Source organism: Saccopteryx bilineata, chromosome X (genome assembly GCF_036850765.1).
Source record: "Saccopteryx bilineata isolate mSacBil1 chromosome X, mSacBil1_pri_phased_curated, whole genome shotgun sequence".
In the NCBI taxonomy this organism is placed as follows: domain Eukaryota; kingdom Metazoa; phylum Chordata; class Mammalia; order Chiroptera; family Emballonuridae; genus Saccopteryx; species Saccopteryx bilineata.
The window spans coordinates 54632069-54655785 of record NC_089502.1 but is presented as its reverse complement, the minus strand read 5'-3'; the positions used below and the strand labels follow the sequence as shown (position 1 = coordinate 54655785).

Here is a 23717-nt window from a genome sequence, read left to right as displayed (position 1 = left end):
GATTTATTTGTCTGTTCCCAAATCTCTCAATTCCCCCACCCCAGCATGTTACCTACTGGTTTTATTATATACAACATATATTCAAATGTGACATAATTAGATAATGCAGCAAAAGGGGATTTAGAATACTAAGTGACTTTACCACTAGCAAACCACAAAATAAATTAGAATAGAACCAACACTGTTGTAGCAATATATCCCCAAAATACAAACAAGGAGAAGCTCACATTTATGCCTGTGTGTTTTCTCTTTCTTCTTCACCTTCAAATGTGTCATGTACCTTGAGGCGCAGGTCACCAGTGCCACACCTACTGCAATGGGCTGTGCTGTTTCTGACTCAGCTCTCCTGAGATGGCAGCTTGTCTAGCTTGAGGCAGCAATGGTGCTGATAAGAACTTTCTAAATACATCTATGCAAATGAGGAGAATCACTGCTTGGTAATTTTATCATTTAAGATTCCTATTCCAAAAATGAGGTAATGGGAAATGTTTCAGAACTGGAAGATCACATGCAGTATGAGAGTTGCTTAGCTTTGTTCCCGTACGTGGAGAAATATAGCCCTCACAAAGCAGTCATGAAAAAGCCACATGATTTTTTGTTTGAGAGAGAAAGAGAGAAAGGGGAGAGAGATGAGAAACATCAACCTGTAGTTGTAGCACTTTAGTTGTTAGTTGATCGATTGCTTTCTCATATGTACCTTGACTGGGGCACTCAAGCCGAGCCAGTGATCCCTTGCTCAAGCCAGCGGCACCTTGCTCAAGCCAGCGACCTTGGACTCAAGCCAATGACCTTGCATTGGGATCACTGTCTTAAACGCATAATCCCATGCTCAAACTGGATGAGCCTGTGCTCAAGCTGGCGACTTTCGGGTTTTCAACCTGGGACCTCAGTGTCCCAGGTCAATGTTCTATCCACTGTGCAACCACCTTGTCAGGAAAGAATTTATTTTTATTGTTTGCTTTTAGAGAGACCAAGAGAGGAAGAGAAGGTGGGAACATTCATTGTTGTTCCACATAGTTGTGCATTCACTGGTTGCTTCCTGACTGAGGATCAAACCTGCAACCTTGCTGTTTTCAGATGATGCTCTAGCCAACTAAAGCTAACTGGCCAGGGCAAAGCCATGGGATTTTTAGGAATGAATTATCTCTGGCTCTATATAAGAAGAAACAATTCAAACAAATAACCATGCCTTTTGCCTAAAGCAGAAGTGGGACTGTAGATGTTCTAAATACTAAGGAATGCTCAGTAATATATCAGGAATACTTTCAGTTGCAGATAACAGAAAACCTTATTACAAGCAGATAAAGCAAACAACCATCTTAAGTCTAGTCCATGGACCCATGTGGGTTCTTGAAATTCTGTTAGAGTTCTGCAAGGTCAAAACTATTTTAAATATTTTATTTATTGATTTTTAGAGAGAGGGGAGAGATAAAGAGAGAGAGAAGGGGGAGGAGCAGGAAGCATCAACTCCCATATGTGCCTTGACCAGGCAAGCCCAAGGTTTCGAACCGGCAACCTCAGTGTTCCAGGTCGACGCTTTATCCCACTGCACCACCACAGGTCAGGCCAGAACTATTTTAATAGTAACTCTAAAATATTATTTGTCCCTTTCACTCTGTTGACATTTTTACTGTTACTAAAGCAACATATGTTTGTGTATGTATATGTAATAACAGAGACAGAGAGAGAGATAGACAGGAAGGGAGAGAGACAGAATAATCAATTCTTCGTTGTGGCTCCTTACTTGTTCAGTAATTGCTTTCTCATATGTGCCTTTACTGGGAGGCTACAGCAGAGTGAGTGATTGCTTGCTCAAGCCATAGACCTTGGGCTCCAAGCCAGTGACTTTTGGGCTCAAGCCAGCGACCATCAGATTATGTCTATGATCCCAGGTTCAAGCCAGTGACCCCATGTGCAAGCCAGCAACCCTGTGCTCAAGCCAGCAAACTCAGGGCCCTCTGCATCCCAGTCCGACTATCTACTGCACCAATGCCTGGTCAAGCTAAAGCAATTAGGTTAAAACTGTTGGCTTCTTAACATGAATCAACAAGCATGGTGGTCCCAAACAGCATGAGTAGTCATTGTTGTAGTCTTCATTGTCAGGTACTGGGGAAAAAAAGAAAAGAAAAGAAAAGCCAGTTACACTTTGAAAGTCTCTTAAAGAAGCAGTAAAAATGTGAATTTTATTAAAACTCAACATTTGACTATACATCTTGTTAATATTTGATGGGATGACATGGGGAGTTTGCATAAAGCACTTACGCTATGAACTGGAGTTTAATGGTTGTCTCCTAAAAAGAAGCTTATGTAATTGAGTAACAAGCTGAATTGACTGCTTTTGTCAAGAAGCATAATTTTTTGTTAAAAAAATGACTGACAGGCAAAGTATAGTTACCCAGATTTGGGTATTTGGCAGATATTTTCTTTAAAAATGAACAAAACGAGCCTGTCATTTTAAGGAAAACAACTCTAAGTATTTATAATCAAAATAACATCTGTGCTTTCAAGTGAAAACTTGAGTTTGGGAAAACTTATATCCACTACCATTTGTTTGTCAGCTTTCCAAGACTTTTCTGATAAGATCAATGGTGGTATTAACAAAACATGTGATTTTAAAAATATATTATGATGAAATGTGTCACTATTTGAAAGTCCAGTGTAAAACTCAGCAAACCAGTATTTTTCAAATGACAGATGAATACATCATGTTGCAAAATCCATAGTGGGTAAAAGGTCTACCCAAAATGCTGGCTCTGGCTGGTTGGCTCAGTGGATAGAGCATTGGGCCAGCGTGTGGAAGTCCCAGGTTCAATTCCTAGTGACGCTAGATTTTCTTTCTCTATTGAACCAGAACTACACGTCACAACAGGTTGAACAGAGAAGAAGAGAATCTAGCAGTGTTCTGTCACGGTAGACATTAAAGAGATTTGTAGAAATATAAGATATTAGTACTCTTCTCACTAAATGTACTTTTGCTTTGGAAAGTATAATGTTCATGAAAATGTCATTATGTTAACATGAGAGAGGTATTATTTTTCATGTTTAAATGAATGAGTAAATAAAATATTAAACATTCTGTCCATTCTTATTGATAATATGGCCAGTATCAAGAGATATATTTTACATAAGTGAAAGCTTTTTAGGGGGTCCTTAATAACTTTTTAGCTTTTTACTTTGAAAAAGTTTTAGATTTATAAGAGAATTGCAGAGATAAAAGTTTCTCTGTAACTTTCATCTAGCTTCCCCTCATATTACATCTGACATAACCATAGCAAACATATCAAAACTGAGAAATTAACATTCCTAAGTAATGAGTATGTCTGTAAACGGTGCTGAGACTGGTAAGTTTGATATCTGTTAGTTTATAGGTAAGCAGTTGCCAGTATTAGTTCAGTAACTCAAAAGCAGCATCAAAAATTCAGACTCGCCCTGGCTAGTTGGCTCAGTGGTAGAGAATTGGTCCAGTGTGTAGAGGTACCAGGTTTGTTTCCCAGTCAGGGCACACAGGAGAAGCAACCATCTGCTTCTCCACTCCCCCTCCCTTTTTTCTCTCTCTTTTTCTTTTTCTTCCCCTTCTGCAGCCATGGCTTGATTGTTTTGAGTGAGTTGGCCCAGGGCACTGAGGATGGCTCCATGGCCTCTACCTCAGGTGCTAAAAATAACTCAGTTGCCAAGCAATGGAGCAACAACCCCAGATGGGCAGACTATCGCCCCTAGGGGGATTGCTGGGTGGATCCTGGTCAGTAAGGGCACATGTGGGAGTCTCTTTGCTTCCCCTCTTTTCTTTAAAAAAAAAAGCAAAACCAAACCAAACAAAAAAACTCAGATTTTGTTTTTGTAAAATCATAATTTAATTGGTGTATAACATCACATAAGTTTAAAGTGTCCAACATACTGATTTGACACATTCATATTTGCAATCATATTACCATTGTAGCATTAGCTAACACTAACACCTCTGTCATGTCACATAATTATCATTTCTTCTAGTGGTGGAAACAATTAAGATCTAGTCTCTTAGCAAGTTTAATGTTTATAATACAGTTTTGTTGTCTGTAATCACTGGACAGTTGTCCCTTGAACAGCATGGGGTTAAGGGCACTGACCCCTGAGCAGTTGAATAATCCATGTATAACTTCTAACTCCCCCAAAACTTAAGTTTTCCATCAGTATCTGCAGGGCATTGACTCCAGAACCCACTCTCCCACAGATGCTGAAATCCATGGATGCTCAAGTCTCCAATACATGGCATAGATTCATACAGAGAGATGGCCTTCTGCATTGCAGACTCCCAATGGTGAATCAAAAACAGTATACGTAAATGTATTTACTGAAAAAAAAATTCACATGGAAATGGACTTGCATAGTTCCAAACCTTATTGTTCAAGGGTCAATGGTGCTTGCTGTGTGTTATATTTCCAGGACTTATTTATCTATTAGTTGCAAGTATGTAGCCTTAAATAACATTTTTCACACTGCTCTTCCCTCCAACCTCTAGTAACCACCATTCCACACTGTTGTTTATTTTCTAAGTTCAGTTTTTTAAGATATAATATATATAGGAGGGACTATACAGTATCTATACTTCTCTGCTAGGCTCTGTCTTTTTCATTCCTGTTAGCTTTTTATCCCCGTCATTGTCATTGCATGTCATAAGATGGCTGACAGAGTTCCAGGCTTCTCTTTTTAGTTTAAGGCTGGAAGAAGGAAGAAGGGACATTGTTAGCAAGCCCTTTCCTTATGCTCTGTCACCTTTACTAGCAAGCAAAATAGTTCCTAGAAACAGCCCTCCAGACTCCCATTGATATCAGCACTCACTCAGCTGTGAGTCCAATCCCAGACAAGTCACTTGTGTGGAAGAAAACAGAATTCAAATGAGTAGAGCAATTAATTTATCCTCTGAGACTAGGTCAGGGATCTATCCACACTGAGATGAAAGGATCTCTGTCTCCTCCATGAAACAAATCAAGTACTATTATTCAGTAAGAAAATAGAATAGGTTTTAGGTGAACAGCTGGTATCTTAAGTGTCAGATTAGAATTTCTCTAAAACATTATGGAAATGAAAGAAGTGAACTGGCTACTGAAATTATCCTGATTTGACAGATGTGGAGGAAGTGGTGGCATTATTTGGGCCACTTTTAACACTTGGCATATGAATACCTGCAGCAGGTTGCGAACTGCTGGTTACCAGCACTCCATATACTCGTTCCATAAAAATTTACAAGGAGTTAGGTGCAAATATAAGAAAGTAACTCCCAATTCTAGTTTGTTCCCTATGACAACCATTCTAGGATATCCTAAAATGTAAATAATCAAAATGACTTTCATTTAGGAGACTTTCTAGGACTAAGGATAGAAAAAGAGGCTATGGAAATTTAAGTCAAGGACCCAGGTGCACTCTATTTGCATAGGATGTGGAGTGAGCTCAGAAGGAGTGGCGTGTCATAAAGTTGAATGACTCAAAGCCTTCCAGGATAATCTAGGAGGAAAGCTGTGTCAGAGAAGCCTAAACAAAGAATAAGATCATTACCAAATCTCACTGCTGATATGTCTGTAATCATAGTCATAAGAAATCTGAAAAGATTCCAGCACATGTGGATTAATATGCTTTCAATTTGTACGCTAAGACTACACACAACCCTCAATATAAAGTGCTTTGTACTGCTTGGTAGGAGGCCGGTGTTTCATCATTCTAAATTTATGAAAAGTATATTATCATATCTGACTCATGAGAATCAAAAGGATGTACACACCACAGAAATTCCAAGGAAATGTACTTTGGTCTCCACCTTTTCTTACTGAAGTGGCTTGAGCACGTGTGAGCCTGCGTTTCTTTTATGGACGTGTGAATTTTGTGATTGCTGTATGTTATAACACATGACAGTACTGCCACCACCAACAACAACTTCTTCTTCTTCTTCTTCTTCTTCTTCTTCTTCTTCTTCTTCTTCTTCTTCTTCTTCTTCTTCTTCTTCTTTTCTTCTTCTTCTTCTTCTTCTCTTCTTCTTCTTCTTCTTCTTCTTCTCTTCTTCTTCTTCTTCTTCTTCTTCTTCTTCTTCTTCTTCTTCTTCTCTTCTTCTTCTTCTTCTCTTCTTCTTCTTCTTCTTCTTCTTCTTCTTCTTCTTCTTCTATAACACATGACAGTACTGCCACCAACAACAACTTCTTCTTCTTCTTCTTCTTCTTCTTCTTCTTCTTCTTCTTCTTCTTCTTCTTCTTCTTCTTTTCTTCGTCTTCTTCTTCTTCTTCTTTTCTTCTTCTTCTTCTCTTCTTCTTCTTCTTTTCTTCTTCTTCTTCTTCTTCTTCTCCTTCTTCTTCTTCTTTTCTTCTTCTTCTTCCCCTCCTCCTCCTCCTCCTCCTTCTTTTTATTAAATGAAAATAGAGAAAGTAGAAAGACTCCCCATGTACCCCAACTGGGATCCACTGGGCAAGCCTCCTACTGGGGGATGCTATGCCCATCTGGGCTGTTGTTCTGTTGCTCAGCAATAAAGCTATTTTTAGTGCCTGAAGTGGAGGCCAGAAAGCCATCCTCAGTGCCCAGGGCCAATTCTCTTGAACCAATCAAGCCATGGCTGTGGGAGGAGGAGGAGAGAGAGAGAGAGAGAGAGAGAGAGAGAGAGAGAGAGAGAAGGAGAAGGAGAAGGGGAAGGGGTGGAGAAGCAGATGGTCACTTCTGCTGTGTGCCCTAACTGGGAATTGAACCCAGGACATCCAAACACTGGGCTGATGCTCTAGCACTGAGCCAACCAGCCAGGGCCTGTTCTGCCAACTTCTTTGTCATTCTGTAACAGAAAACATTCATAGTGGCATATTCTCCTCACCCCAGTGTTTAAATGTATAGATCTACTTTTGGGGTTCCAACGTACTAAAAGGAGCTGATGACTTTTCCCACTATCCCAGGCTTATTCTGAAATCACAATGCATCTGTTTTCTTGACTCTTATTGGAAATCACTTCTGTACCTAGATTACTCCCTCAAAAGAGTAAGACATCTAGATGTAATAGTAACAGACCCCTTTCAAAGCAGTCTATTCCTTGAATAGTGCCAATTTGATGTTATTTTTTAATGTAACCCTATCAAGATCCCTAAGTATTTTTACCCCTGGGCCACAGGAGATGTTGATTCCTGTTCTGAAATTCTATGCTTACACTTGATTTATTTACACTGACTGGTAAGTACAAAAATGGGAGAGACTTAAGCACATAGCTTTGGTTTGTCATGTTATACAATAACTCAAACAGAACGCCCTCCTTTTTATGTTCCGCATCACCCAATGTTCTTCCCAGCGCTCCCCTTGGGGCTGTCCCACAGTGCTATCCGTCCATGACCATGGGAGGCCTGCATTTCAGAGTGCTGGAAAGAATCCTCTCTAGCACTGGACTCAGAATGTTCCAAAGACAATAAATAAGAGATTAAAAAGTACGTTTTTGCTATGTTTACAGGGAAGACTACATTTAATGGTGGAATTTTACCTTACTTTAAGTGGACTTTTCAATCACAATTTCGGTTAAAATCCTGAAGTTGAAAATAGTGTGAAGTTTTCCCCCTACTTCCATTCTAAAGAAAGTGACAAATAGCTACAAGGCTGCTCTAAGCTATTCTATAAGTCTTTCTAACAAATATTGAAACTGGTTCTGTTAACCACACCCCATCTGCCCTCCAGCCAAGCTGTATGGGAGAAGTATGTTGAATTAGATGAGTTCATAAAAGTGAGTGGTAGGGACAAAGTCATTCCCCACATTCTTGATATTCTGCTTAGCTTGGAGAGAGAAGAAACTGAAAGGAAGTATTACTTCCTGAGAACAAGGAAGACAGGGGTTCTTTGCCCTGGTGCTTTGTAGTGAGGATGATGAGGTCTCATGACTCGAGAGGAAATGACTGGTATGTGTTGTCTAATATGGAAACATAGGCAACCTCATAAATTATACTTATGCCCCAAATGTGGCAAAGAAGCAATAGGAAGAATACTATGACCTAAGTAGGCACTGAATGTCAGCTCTCTCTCAACCCCATGGGTTACCATGTGCCACCAGACAGGGATAGTAACACCAACAGAGGCAACCTATGTGAACTGATAGGCAAATGCCAGGTGGCCCACCTTTTCCTTCCCCCCAGGCTTTGGTACTGTGAAAGACTCCCCTGAAAGAATGTCAATTTCTCCATCTTTCTAAGAAGGGCTTATTATTAGATAGAGGTATATTCTTAAAAGAGACAACATAAGTTATATTCAGGGGTAATGGAGAGGGAAAAATTACAGCCGGAATATCAGGCACATTTTGAACATGTTCACAGTTGTTGGGACTGCAAAGCAAAGGATCCATTTATATTGCACTAGGATCTAAGGCATCTTCTGAGAAAGAATTATAGGAGCAGAATCAAGATGAACAAGCTGAACTCTGGAAGCAGACCAGTGTTTGAGTATGGTGCGGAAGCAGACGCTAAGTGTAACATGGCATACATCAAATTGTCTTCTATGTTAGACTCAAGAGACTTCAGTACCCTCCCCCCATCCATGGTCTCTCCTTCCTTCCTTCCTTCCTTCCTTCCTTCCTTCCTTCCTTCCTTCCTTCCTTCCTTCCTTCCTTCCTTCCTTCCTTCCTTTTCTTTTCCTTCCTTCCTTCCTTTTTTCTTTCTTTCTTTCTTTCTTTCTTTCTTTCTTTCTTTCTTTCTTTCTTTCTTTCTTTCTTCTTTCTTTCTTCTCCTCCTCCTTCCCTCCTTCCCTCCTTCCCTCCCTCTCTCCCTCCTTTCCTTCCTTCCTTCCTTCCTTCCTTCCTTCCTTCCTTCCTTCCTTCCTTCAGAAGGACAGACAAGGACACACAGACAGGACGGGAGAGAGATGAGAAGCATGAACTCATAGTTGCGGCACCTTAGTTATTCATTGATTGCTTTTTCAAATGTGCCTTGATGGGGGGATCCAGCCAAGCCAGTGACTCCTTGCTCAAGCCAGTGACCTTAGGCTCAAGGCAATGACCATAGGGTCATGTCTATGATCCTACTCTCAAGCCAGAACCCCCGTGCTCAAGCCAACAAGCTTGGGGTTTCAAACCGGGTCCTCTGCATCCCAGGCCAACGCCCTATCCACTGTGCCACCGTCTGGCCAAGCTCCATAGTTTCATTTCCTGTGATTTGTTACCCATGGTCAAAGGTGGCCCAAAAATATCAAATTAAAATTTCAGAAATAAAGAATTCTTAAGTTTTAAGTTGCACTCCATTCTGAGTAACATGATGAAATCTTGTTTCCATTCCATCAGGCCAGAGACATGCATCAGCCCTTTGTTCAGCATCTCCGTACTGTATAAGCTAACCACCCGTCACTTCATAGCCATCACAGTTATCAGATCGACTATCATGGTACTGGAGTGCTTGATTTCAGGTAAGCATTATTTTACTCAAAAATGCCACATTCACATAACATTTACTACGTATATAGTTATAATCATTCTTTTTGCTGCTGTTGTTGTTAATCTCTTACTGTGCCTCATTTATAAATTAAGTGTGAAATAGGTATGTATGTATAGGAAAAAAACACAGTACCTATAGGGCTTGGTACTATCCACCATTTCAGACATCCATGAGTGGTTTTAGAACATATCCCTCACACATACATGGGGACTGCATACAATTGAGAGACTAAATGTCCTTGAGACATTCAAAGCCAAAGGCTCAACTACATTGGAGATAACAGTTTTGGTAGTATTATGATGTGGTACTTTGGTGCAGTATTAGTGTATTACTAATACTTTCCTAAGACTACCATAAGAAATCACCGCAAAATTGGTGGCTTTCCCAGCTTCTTGGTTTGTGGTAACCTGACTCTGACCTCTACCTCTTTCTTCTCGTAGCCTTCTCTTCTGTTTGTCTCTGTGTGCCCTTTTCTATCTTTTATAAACACTTTATAAGAGTCCATTGGATTTAGAATCCCACTATGATCTCATCTCAACCCTTAATCTAATTACATCTTCAAATACTTTATTTCAAAATAAGATTATATCCAAAGGTTCTGGATGTACAGAAACTTTGGGGAGATATTATCAACAGATTACTTTAATAAACTTTTAAAAATTTATTCATTTTAGAGAGGAGAGAGAGAGAGAGAGAGAGAGAGAGAAAAGGAAGAGCAGGAAGCATCAATTCCCATATGTGCCTTGACCGGGAAAGCCCAGGGTTTCAAACCGGCAACCTCAGTGTTCCAGGTCGACTTGTCAACACATTACAATCATTAATTTCAATGTAGGCATCTGTAGCATTGTCTTGAGAAGGGACTCAACATCTGTAATGTGGCCTTGGCCTACCGCAGACTTTAAGCCTTGGTCTTCTCAGTGAACCCATGAGCATCCTGGAGCCACCTGTGGAGAGCAGCAGTAGATGTCTTAAAGGTAGTTGGGGACCAGAAATGGCTGACATCTTACAAAAGGAGTATTTTATAAGGGTTGCAAGGTGGACAAATAGTCAAGAGCTTCATACTAAGATCCTGAGTAGTTGATTCCAGTGCATCTCGACTACATTTCATCATGTTAGGGCAAACAAACATGGGGCAAAGATGATAAAATGGCTGTTGACTGGATAATTGCAAGAGAGGGCATCAGGAAAGAGAGAAAAGTGGGCTTTGTAGTGACAAGAAAAGCAAAAAGAGGTCAACTAGAGGTAATAAAACCTCATATGAGTTCTCAAGTTGACTACAGAATTTCTTCTGATTTGTCGGTGGGACTTGTTGCGTATCCAGCTTTGTTGTCCTTGAGGCTACCACCATGTAAAAATCAACATTAACTCCATATGTCGCCCCTGGCTAACAGGAGGATAAGGGAAAGTGTTGGAGAAAGCCAACCAATTAATAAGCATAAACGATGCCAGATATGACGAGATTACAGGGAAAAGGCAGGAAACACTGGGAATCTTAAAGGAGAATAAGAAGAAGTGTGACCAAGGGGCACTTTTGCCACTCATATGAGGAAAAAGAGACTGACAAAACGATATGCTTTTTATCATTACAATGTTGTCTGGTGTTACCTTAAGCTGGAAAGGAAATTTCTGGGGAAAAAATCAACTTTGCTCATTTTCTAGGTTGTCAGTACCTTCAGTTCCACGAGCGTAGAATTTAGCAAAAAAAAAAAAATATTGGTAAGAATAGTAAACTTTCCAACACTGCTTTCCATGACAGATTAATTCAAATTAAAGTCTTTTTTTCCTCAAACACTGCTTTCATTGACATTACTGTTATATAACACAATTCATGTGTATTTTGTATAGCATGGCCAAAGAACCATAGATATGGAATATTTTTACCCAAATAAAAATTGGGACAAATGCTTTCTCAACATTATGTGTTTTTGATTTGTTAATGTGTTGTGAACACTGTTACAGAAGAGTAAGAATTAAAGTATGTTTAGTCATACATTTAAATTTCCTTTGGGGGGGCAGTGAACAATATGGTGTACAGAATTTCTGTACAGTATGGTATACAGAAATGTGTTGTAGCATTGGGCACCTGAAACCTGTATAATTTTGTTAGCCAGTGTCACCCCAATAAGTTTAATAGAAAAATAATAAATTCCCTTAAATAGGATATGATTGGTGCTGTCCTGCAAATTCTGTCTTATTTGTGCACGTAACAATTTGATAACTATTTCAACTACATTTTAACTAACACCTAGAATCCCTCATCCCCCTGACCTCACACCCACCTGCCCTGCCAATCAACAGCACTAGAGGAACCCAAACATCTGTTTTATTTGCTTGTGTTGAGTTCTGCTACGGAAAGTTGGAGAAGAGTGCCAATTGGCTCCACTACAAATTTATGCCATTCAATCTCAATTGGGCCTTCAATACTAGTTGGCAATTCTTCATTCATCCCTGTAATGATGCCCCCAGCAGCTGTCTGAAACCTTTTTTTTACTTTGCACAGTCTCTCAATCCCCAAAGAAAAACAGTGTTGGAACAAAATCAAACAATGTCTAAAAAATAGAATGCAAGGAAACTTTCCTAAATTATATTTAAAAGTGCATATTAAAAGAATACAACCATGTAGCTGAGGAAATTGACCCAGATCAACCAACAGAGAGACATGTTCTAATAAAATTACTGGATTTCAAAGGGGAAAGAAATCAACTTTCAGTTAGAAGGATCAAAATCAGCCATAAAGAAAAGAAAATCAGATTATAAGCAGACTTTGACAGCAAAGTTTTACATAAGCAGAAAAGAAATAGCACACATAATTATACCCAAGGAAAGAAAACGGGAGCCCAAGACTTTATATCCAGCCTGACGTTTAAATAGAAAAAAAATACAAAGAGATATTTCAACAAGCAAGAACTCAGAGAATATTGTTCTCATGCAGTCATTTTCATTTTAAAAAAAGAGCTCTGACAATTAAAATGTGTGGAGAGAGCCCTGGCCAGGTGGCTCAGTGGATAAAGAGAGTGTCCTCCCCGTGCACTGAAGTCATGGTTCCATGCTGGGTCAGGGCATGTAGGAAAAGCAGATAATGAGTGCACAACTGGATGGAGCAACTCAGTGGAACAACGAGTTGATGCTTCTCTCCCTCTCTCTCTCTCTTTCTCTCTCAATCAATCAATAGAAAAAATTAAAAACATAAAATAAAAAAGCAAAAAATTAAAATGTCTGGAGAGATCCTCAGCCTAAAACTTGATGGCCTGACCACTGAGAGCAGTCAAAGCCAGAGACAAGAGAGGCAGCTGAACCTTTGGTACCCTGGACAGAGGAGCACACCACCACCTAGGATACCGAAAGAAGAACAACCAACTAAAATCTGATCAAGCCTATAGAACCAAATACCAATCTGTAAGAAATGCAGGGCAGAGCAAAATCAGGATTGTGAAAAACTCTAGAGGACAAAAGACATGATTTCTTCAACAAATAAATTGTGATAAAAAATAAAAAGAAGGGAGTAGAAACTCCAAGTTAAAAGAGATTTAGAAAACCCTGGCTGGTTTGCTCAGTAGTAGAGCATTGATCCAGCATGTAGAAGACCCGGACTAAATTCCAAGTCAGGGCACACAGGAGAAGCGGCCATCTGCTTCTTCTCTCTCCCTCCTTCTCCCTCTTCTCTCTTTCTTCCTCTCTTCCAGCTAGTGGGTCAGTTGGTTCGATCGCCAGCCCTAGGCACTGAGGATGATAGCTCAGTTGAATCAAGCATCAGCCCCAGGTGGAGGTTGCCGGGTGGATTCTGGTCTGAGTGCATGCGGGAGTCAGTCTCTCTATCTCTCCTCCTCTCATTTAAAAAAAAAAGTGATTTAGAAATTATTATGGGGAGGCATAACTAAACTAGTGTTTATTAATGAACATCTGGATAATAAACTTGTAAAGCAAAGAATTGATTTCCAGAAAGGTCAGAATAGAGGTGACTTTTGAGGAAATGGAAAGGGTTGTGGGTAGGATGGCCCTGTGGAGTGGTTGGCAATATTTTAAGTTTTTAACCTAAGTTGTAACCTAGGTGGTTGGTGACAAGGGTGTTTGCCTCATAGTAATTCCTTAAGCTCTATGTTTGCTTTATGCAGTTCTCTATATCTGTTATATTTCACAATGAAAAAGTTTGAAAAGAAAACATTATATGTTGCTGCATTTTGTTTATCTTATCTTTTTCTTTTACAGCATTAGTGCCCAGCAGGAATACAAAGTTTTAGAGCAGAAACAGGGAAGGCAGAGTCAGGATGGTCGAATTGCTTAGGAAATAAATGACAACTCGGGGATTATTCAGAACCCTGAAGCAAAAATAAATGAATGAATGAATGAATGAATAAAGGAATAAAGGTCATAAAAACACTTTCTTCTGCTTTTGTCCACTACAAGTCTCATTGCTTCTATTCTTTCTTTCATAAATGTGGTTTCCTCATGAGCAATCAAAATTTGGATAACAATAACAATAAATTTGATACTCGTAGTTGGGCCACCCTGGTGAAAATTGGCACTTTTACAGAAAACCTGCAATTTCCTCTCACTTTAACTCAGATCAGATAGGTGCCTTTTATATTCATCAGTCTTTCTTCAATCTTGTATAAAATTAGGTCACCAAACAGAAGTCCGATTGTGCCCACATATGTTAAAATGGAAGGAAGATTATGTAGAAGAAAAAGAAAGTAAAATCTACCAAACATACCACCTGCCCTTAGCCTCGCTACTTTATTACTAGCTAGCTCCTGTTACCCATCAGGCTTGTCTTTTATAATATAAATAAGAAATGTAGTTTTTAACCTTTCATAATGGAAAATTTGAGGTATATACAGAAGTAGGTAGAGCAGTATAATGAACCTCCATGTACTCACCATGGAGCCTCAGTAGTTATAGACACATGGCCAGTTTTGTTTTCTTTATACATATGTATATATACAATCCCCTCCCCTTCACTAGATTATTTTGAATAAAATCCTAGGCAATATAGTATTTTCATCCCAAAAATGCTTTCAGAGAATTCTGGAAGAAAATAGTGACACACAAAGACTTGACCCAAATACTGCCAGTTAACAACAGTGCCCTCAGGAGAACAAAGTCACCCAAATCCTGCACCTCTAGCCAGAAGTGTCTAACATCTAAAAGTTAAGTTTACAACTTGGTTGTTAAACTTATACTACCAGTTATTGCCCATGCCTATGGGATGCAAAGGCTAACAGAAGCCACCATACTATCTAGAAAATTATTCTTTTTTGTTAATGTTTTGTTTGTTGATTTTTTAGCAAGAGAGGAAAGGAGAGAGAGAGAGAGAGACAGACAGACAGACAGAAACATTGATCTATCCCTGTATGCGCCCTGACCAAGGATCGAACCAGCAATCTCCATGCTTCAGGATGATGCTCTGACCAACCAAGCTATCCAGCTAGAGCTAGAAAATTCTTAATATCTTATTACAATTTAAGTTTGCAACATTATAGTTGTCATTTAAAGTTCAATTCATATTGAGGGAGGAGAAACCAGAAGAATATAGAAGAGAGGGGGCGTGCAATGTCTGGGGACTTACGCTCAAGCCACTGACGTCAGTGTTCAGGACTGAGGGAGTAAGGGCAGACAGAAAGTTTGAAAAATAACAAACCAAGGCTGTGGACCTTGTTTGTTATCAGTTCCTTGAAATGAACTTGCTGTTCCAGAGAGAATGAGTGATAGTCAAGAACAGACCCTCTGTTGTCCTCTCACCCTCCCCTCCCTCCCAGAGATACAGAAGTCACATAGGTCTGCAGACAAAGAAGTCATAGAAATCAGGCACTTGTCACGTGAAAGCTAAAGCTGTAAAAATATATAAGATGTAAGAAATCTAACTCTGGGGAGCTCGTGTTTTGTTGCCTCTTTTGGGGTCACTCTGCACCACCAGCTAATAAATCCTACTTCCTTCATCAAGTTTTCTGGGTGTCTTTGTCCCCCTTGATTCCTGCTACAATATGGGGATACTGAAAAGAGAACTGGCCAGAAGCAGGATTTGGGTTAGTCCTAGTTCGGATAATTTATCATACCCTTAAGCAAACCACTGAAACCTTTAAACTTGTTTCCTCAGAGGATGAGGACTTTGAGAGGAACTATCTCATGTTGGAGTCAGAAGATAAAGCTTAAATGCTCTTCACGAAGAGTGAACTGTAGTTGAAAAATGCTCTAAGAACAAAGTTAAAATAAAGTAGCACTTTAAGAAATTCTTTAGAATATAGATTTGAACTATGGACACAAGCATTGCTATTCCAAGAATCCATTATTTGTGAGCTATTTTTCTAGCATACATATGTAGAGGCAACCAGAAATTGCTCGCTGAAGAGCTGGGAGAGCATTGGCTTGCTGTATAATGAAATACTCAGCTAAGAAGTGTGTTAAACCACAATTCACTTTTAAGTAGATTTCAAGGCCAGATGTTCACCTTGGTCTTAACAAGGCATCTTAGGAGATAACAATGTTTACACTCAATATATCCTTAGCTATGTCATTTCTACAAAATTGTTGAATGCAAAATGACTTCCTAGTACAAAAAAAAAATTCTCTAGATAGAAAATGCTCACTAAGTATTAATTTGCAACAGTAATGTTCCAAACCCTATCCTGCTACTGCTATGGGGAAAAAGCGTAGCGCGTGTCTGACTGGGTGCACTCGGATTCCTCTCCTTTCCCGCACTGCAGCTGCTGTCTCATGGGCACATGCTGCTCAGAACAACGAAACCCCTTTCCAATTCCCTCCAAACACACACTAAGATCGTTGTAATAAATGCAACTTACATTTTGAGGCCTTAATCATCTGCAGAAAGTCTTTAGCTTCCAATTCACCTTCCCATCCTCTGGTGGTGCTTTCACCTGGGGTTGGGGGTCAGAAGTGCTAGAACTCACTTGCACTTCTCTGTAAAGTTCAGTTGTCCTGTCTTTAAGATCTCTGCATCTAGGCTGACCAGATGGTGATGCAGCGGATAGAGCTTCGGACTGGGATGCACAGGACCCAGGTTTGAAACCCTGAGGTCGCCGGCTTGAGTGCGGGCTCATCTGGTTTGAGCAAGGCTCACCAGCTTGAATCCAAGGTTGCTTGTTTGAACAAAGGGTCACTTGGTCTGCTGTAGGCTCCCAGTCAAGGCACATATGAGAAAGCAATCAATGAACAACTAAGGTGCTGCAGCAAAAGAATTGATGCCTCTCATCTCTGTTCCTGTCTTCTGTCCCTATCTGTCCCTCTCTCTGTCTCTGTCTCTGTCTCTGTCTCTCTCTCTCTCTCTCTCTCTCTCTCTCTCTCTCTCTCACACACACACACACACACACACACACACACACACACACACACAAACAGGCAACCTCTGTGTACTGGGATGATGTTCTAACCAACTAAGCTATCTGGTCAGGGTGGCTGGCTACTTCCTACATTTATTTCTGTACACTTCAAGACCTATTCAATAACTTCTGATTCCTACAATCCTCTGCACTCTCCTAGCCACCCCCGTTCTTCCCCACTGGAAGTTTCTGCTTATTTATCCTTGATCTAGATTCCCTAGCTCTACAGTTGTTTAGTTTTCTTTCCATTAAGAAAATGGGTTTGCTGTCTCCCGTAGTTGAAGTGTTCGATCTCCTCACAGATTTCTTGATTGCTAACCATCGTCTTTGGCTTTTCGTACCCACTGCAGTTGCCCACTTTCTTTTTTACTCTGATCCAGAATAACTGGTTTGTCGGCCACCATTCCGGAGTTTCCTGTCCACTCTGAGACGAGACTTAAACTACATCTGTTTATGAAAACATGCTGATGCCATGCCCTGGTATTTTCTTCCCAGTGGGAGACTCTCTCACACTCTTCTTCACCACAACTGCACTTCAGGACAAAAACCAGTTGCCACTCATGTCCACATAGTCTTTCCAATAAATACATGGTTTTCCTTTATGCTCCTTTAGAGGCACACTTATGTACACATGGGTGAGACAACACAACTGCCTATTCCAGAAGCAAATATCTCTGGATTTACTTTTGAAGGTGACTTTCCCCCTCCTTCTTCAGAGATATGAGCACTTATGGAGACTGGACTTGGTGACAAACTCATCCAGAATCCACTATCTCTGTAACTAACTTGGTGATTAATAGCATCTTGCCTCTCCAGCATCAGACAGGCATTTCTTAGATGGATTGGAGCCCATGTCTAACTGGTTCAGGATCCAGTTTTACTGGAGTGAATCTTGCCGGCAGCAGTCTGTCCTCCCTTCTTCACATACTTAAGTGGACCAGACCCTGTGACTAATTTGTCCAGGATTCAGTGTTAAATAATTATCTAGTTCTTCCACATCTATTAATTTTATGAGCTACCTCTTAAACTTCACTGTTTTTCAGAAAGTTCTATCCTTACTATTTACCCCAATATAGACCCTAATAGAATTCCCACAGGCGGGAACATCGGTCAGTGCACCTATCCATCACATTCTGACACCATAAAGTTCTGTCCTTATACCATTGGCATGTCAGAGACACTCTGGGTAGAAACATTCTTCAACCAATCATGTTCTGATCTGCTCCAAGACCTGTGCCTGCCCCAGAATGCTCACTCCTCATGCACCGAATCTGAAAGAAACTCCAGAAGTGGGGACTTAATCAGTCCTCCCTCATCCATTTATGTTCTGAGCCCTCCTCTTAACCTTTACTCTTTCCAGAAAGTTCTGTTCCAATCCCACCCCACCCCACCCTCCATACAGACACATTTGAGAAACCCCAAGATGTAGAAACCTAGTTCAGTTGTCCTTCAAGCAATCATGTTGAGACAGCATCCTAGATCCATAATTCTCCCAGAATGTTGTATCTTCATCCACCCATCCTCACAGAGACCTTTAGAGTGGAGAGAATGAGGATAGAAAATTCTAGGGGAAATTAAAGTACAGAAGGGGGATCAGAACATGATTGGTTGAAGCAGAACTGAACTAAGGTCTTTCCCCTGGGTATTGCTGATACAGTAAAGTTATAAGAATGGAATTTTCTGGAAGAAATCAAGGTCAGGAGGTAGGTCAAATATTAGGTTGAAGGAGAAATGAACTAAAATTCCTCTCCTGAGGGGTTAATTACAGGTGAGTTTGTGAGGAGGGAAGTAAGGACAGATTTTTCTGGAAGAAGTGAAAGTCTGGTAGCAGATCCAAATATGCTTAGTTGAAGAAGAACTGAACTAAGCTCACTGCCCTGAGTGTTTTTGATAGAGTAAGGGCAGAGGACAGAAGCTTCCTGAAAATGCAAGGTCAGCCCTCAGGGACAGAGTGTGATTGGTTTAATCAGCTAAGTTCCCTCTCCTGGGATTTCTGTGACAGTGTGTGTGGGGAAAAAGACAAAACTAGCTGGAAGAAGTAAAGGTAATTGAATCAGTTGAGCACATGATTAGATAACCAGAAACTAAATAGCCCACTTCACAGAAGTTTTCTGTGTGGGGCCTGGGGAGAGACAGAACATTCTGAGAAAAATAAACGTGTGGGGCAGTTTGTAACATGTTTGTTGAAAGAAATGTGAGCTAAACCTTGTCCCCTGGGTATTTCTGATAAAATGGGAGTATGAGCACAGAACCTTCTAGAACAAAAAGGCTGTGTTGAGTAACAGTTTCTGTGAGGGTAGAAACGGGAGGAATGAGAACTGAAACTCTAGGCAAACTAAAGGTCTTGAAGTAGGTTGTTTGAAGGAGAACTGATCTAAGTTGCTGTAAAGTCAGTAGCTACGGCCACCATCACAGCCACCTGGCCCATGCAGGTTTGCATTAGATTTGGACAGATGGTAAAGAAACAATGGAGCCAAAAACTCGTGGACCACCATCTTTAATCCTAGCTTGCACCCAGCGGGCAAGTAAAAACACACACTGGGCTCCAAAACCCACTCATTCAGTGCTCATAAAGCTACTGACTTATCTGAGTTTCCTAGAATCAAAGGTTTCTAGCTCATCAGACTTATTCACCTCTGTTTCCCATCTCCTTCTCTCTGCACAAACTCTGCACAAACTGGTTTCTCCCTCAGCACTCTGCCATCTTGGCTGCTTCTCTTGGTCTCCTCCACATGGCCTTTCTCTGTTTTCCTCTCTAATGCTAATATCAGGAACGGAGAGAGAGCAAGCTCCAGGTCTGCCCCCATTTTATAGTGTAGAAATCAAAACCTTTAATCCAATATACAAACAAGGAAGTCTCTGATACAAAGTCACTTATCTGAGGCATAATGGGATTCCTCATGAGAGTGCACCACCCTACATCAAAAAGGATGGGAAAGGCTTAGTCTTAAAACTAAGCACCAGGCTATAAGGATACTGCCTGCCCATACCCTGCCCCCAACACACATTAATACAATCACGCCCATCTCAAGCAATCACCTGGGTGACAGGCTTCCACGTGGGCAGCACCATCTTTAACAAAATGAGCATAATATATTTTATCTTCCCAACAGTTGGATATGTCTGATATAGTGTAGATATGAGACAGAACTTTCCAGAAGTAAAGGCCAGGAAGTGGCATCTGCTCGATTATCCTAAATTTAAACTTAGCTTCTTTTAAACCTGTTCTTTCCTTACTCTTTCATGCTCAGAGGTGGATTAAGGTCAGTTGAAGCCCCGGGTGCAGAAGAAAATATTGGGCCCCTTAAAAAATAGAAAGAGATGGAAAATAAAAATACATGTTAACTGTTGGGCAGATAAAATATATTAAGCTCACTTTGTTAAAAATGGTGCTGCCCATGTGGAAGCCCGTCACCCATGTGATATATTTTTTTTAATTTTCATTTTTATTGATTTTAGTGAGAGAGAAAAGGAGAGAGAGAGAGAGAAAGAGAGAGAGAGAGAGAGAGTGGAACATAGATCTGTTCCTGTACGTGCCCTGACCAGGGATCGAACCAGCAACATCAGCACTTCAGGCCTATGTGCTAACCCACTGAGCTATCTGGCCAGGGCACCCATGTGATATTAATGTGTGTTGGGGGCAGGCTGTGGGCAGGCAGGATCCTTGTAGCCTGGGGCTTGGTTTTAGAACTAGGCCATTCCCACCCTTTTTGATGTGGGGTGGTGCACTCTCATAAGAAATCCCATTATGCCTCAGATAAGTGACTTTGTATCAGAGACTTCCTTGTTTGTATATTGGATTAAAGGTTTTGATTTCTACACTATAAAATGAGGGCAGACCTGGAGCTTGCTCTCTCTTGGTTCCTGAGATTAGCATTAGAGAGGAGAGCAGAGAAAGGCCACCTGGAGGAGACCAGGAGAAGCAGCCAAGATGGTGGAGTGCTGAGTGAGAGGCCAGTTTGTGCAGAATTTATGCAGAGAGGAGATGGGAAACAGAGGTGATTAAGTCTGGTGAGCTAGAAACCTTTGGATCTAGGAAACTCGGATAAATCATTAGCTTTGTGAGCACCGAATGAGTGGGTTTTGGAGCCCAGTGTGTGTTTTTACTTGCCCGCTGGGTGCAAGCTAGGATTAAAGATGATGGCCCATCAGTTTGTGGCTCTGTTATTTCTTTACCGACTGTCCGAATCTAATGCAAACCTGCATGGGCCAGGCGACTGGGATGGTCGCCGTGGATACTGGCTTTACATTAACCATATTTTTAAATAAATAAAAAATATTATGTACTATTAATGTTAAAATTGCACATATAAAACCAAGCTTGGTGTCATCAGAAACAAGTGTAAAGTTAGGGTTTTGCAGGGCCCTTCAAAAGTTGGGGCCAGGGTACACTCCCATTGCACCTGCCGTTAAAGCCGCCTCTGTTCACCCTTGAAGAATCATCCAAGGGAGGAAGCTTACTTTATTTTCCCCTCAATCATTATTAATTGAGACCAATTACTTCTATGCTGATTTCTCCTTGATCCATAAGCCCAAAGTGGGTTCAACTCTGATTATCTAAGCAATATCTATATGAAAAGAGTAAGATGAATAATTGTATTTCAAGAAATGTATAGCTATAAAACTTTTCCCAGTATTTTTGAAGAATATAAAAATAAAAACAAGGCTGGCCATTGTTATTTAAACAAAGATTGTTTCCATCTTCATATATTCTTTGAGATTGAAGAAATGAATATAGTTGTTTGTGCAGAATGTAATGGAGTTGTAAGACATAACCGAGAGGTTTCATGCACATTTGACTCAGTTTCCCCTACTAATAGTATCTTGCAAAACTATAGTACAATATCGTTATCAGAATTCCAGCATGATATAATCCACTGATATTATTCAAATTTCCTAGCTTCACCTGTACTCACTTGTGTGTGTGTATTTATTTCTACACAATTGTATCCCATGGACAGATTCCCATATGTACAACCACAGACAAGATACTGAATGGTTCCATTGCCACATGGGTCTGTTGTGTTTATAACCATCCTCATTTTCCCCACACTTTTCCCTGTCCCTATACCCTGTCAACCACTAATTTTCCTTTCTAACAATTTGTCTTTTCAAGAATATCGTATGAAAGGCACTGCACAGTACGTAACCTTGTAAGATTGACTATTGTCACTCAGTGTAAGTCTCCAGTGGTTCATCCAGGTTGACCAGTGTCCCAGCAGTTTGTTCCTTTTCATCACTGAGAGTATTACACTACATGGCTGACCCAAAGATTGTTTATCCAGTCACCCACTGAAGAACATTTGGGTGGTTTCCACTTTGAGGCTATTATCAATTAAGCTATGAACATCCATGTATGCGCTTTTTTTCTTCCTGTGAAAATAAACTTTTAGTTTTGTGGGATAAGTGCTAAAGAGTGTGATTGCTGGGTTAGATGATTGTTTACATTTTTAGTTTTGTAAGAAATGGCCATACTCTTTCCTAGTAAATAACACTTTAAACTGACCACATTAGTTTTGTCTTTGAGAATAATACTATAGTTTTTATATTATTATTATTCATTTTAGAGAGAGGGGAAAGAGAAATAGAGAGAGAGAGAGAGAGAGAGAGAGAGAAGGAGGAGGAGCAGGAAGCATCAATTTCCATATGTGCCTTGACCAGGCCAGCCCAGGATTTCAAACTGGTGACTCAGTGTCCCAGGTGGATGCTTTATCCACTGTGTCACCACAGGTCAGGCAATGCAATAGTTTTGACAAAGATGTCAAGACCGTATTTCCAGAATTAAAAAAAACAAAACAAAACATTACGCAGGGTGTAGCTTGAGATTCTTCAGTTTCCTTCACCTAATACCCAAATCTCAAGCACAGGAGCATAGTTTAGGGCCTATACAGATCAATGGATTTATTATATAAATATTATATAAATATTATGTGCTTGTACTTTATCTTTAGAATGAAAATTCCCTCAGAAAACCACCATGGTAAGTCTTCCATTAATTGTCTTAAGGACAATATACAAGGCAGGGCAAAAGTAGGTTTACAGTTGTTTGTATGAAAAATAATACAATAAATAAATCATAATAAAGACCAAACTGCCTGATCGGTTGGGGGCGCAGTGGACAGCGCATCAGCTTGGGATGCTGAGGACTGAGGACCCAGGTTTGAAACCCTGAGGTTGCTGGCTTGAGCGCAGGGTCATCCAGCTTGAGCACGGCCTCACCAGCTTGAGCATGGGGTCACCAGCTCGAGTTTGGGATCATAGACATGGCCTCATGGTGGCTGGCTTGAAGCCAAAGGTCACTGGCTTGAGCAAGGGGTCACTGGCTCAGCTGGAGGCCCCTGCCTATCAAAGCACATATAAAAAAGCAATCAATGAACAACTAAGGTGCCATAGCTATGAGTTGATACTTCTCATCTCTCTCCCTTCCTGTCTGTGCCTTTCTCTCTCTCTCTGTTACTAAAAAAGATTAAAAATTAAAAGTTAAGAACTGTGTTTCATGCACTCACAACTGTAAACCTACTTCTGCCTCAACCTGTATATTGAAATGTAAGGGATACTGAAGAGAAAGAGTTGTTGAATACAAATTATTTCTATTTTCCATTAATTCTAAGATCTTTGCCATTTTATTACCAAATGCTTTGTTATCACTAAGAGTAACAAAATGAAGATTCATATTTTTGACTGAAAAATTTAATAAAATGCCACAGAACATGAGCAGTTCATTACATAGTAAAAAGAGAAAAGGCAATTTAAAATAATCAGTATCAGATGAGTAATGACCCACTAATAAAAAGTCAGCAAAAGCGAGTTATTCTGTGATACTGTGGATTTTTGGAACAGTTAAAATGATCTAAAGCTTTTTGTAATAATTAAATGAGTTTTCTCTAATTTTTATAGTTGAAGATCCTGTACATTTTAGTATCTATTCTAGAATTTTATTTAACAACTCACTGATAAAATTATACTGAACAAAGTTGAA

General features: G+C 40.2%; 1 pseudogene; it reads left to right on the top strand.

The window, feature by feature from the left end:
• LOC136317665 (glyceraldehyde-3-phosphate dehydrogenase-like) overlaps window positions 1–23717 on the top strand; it is an 89695-nt pseudogene that overhangs the window by 64584 nt on the left and 1394 nt on the right.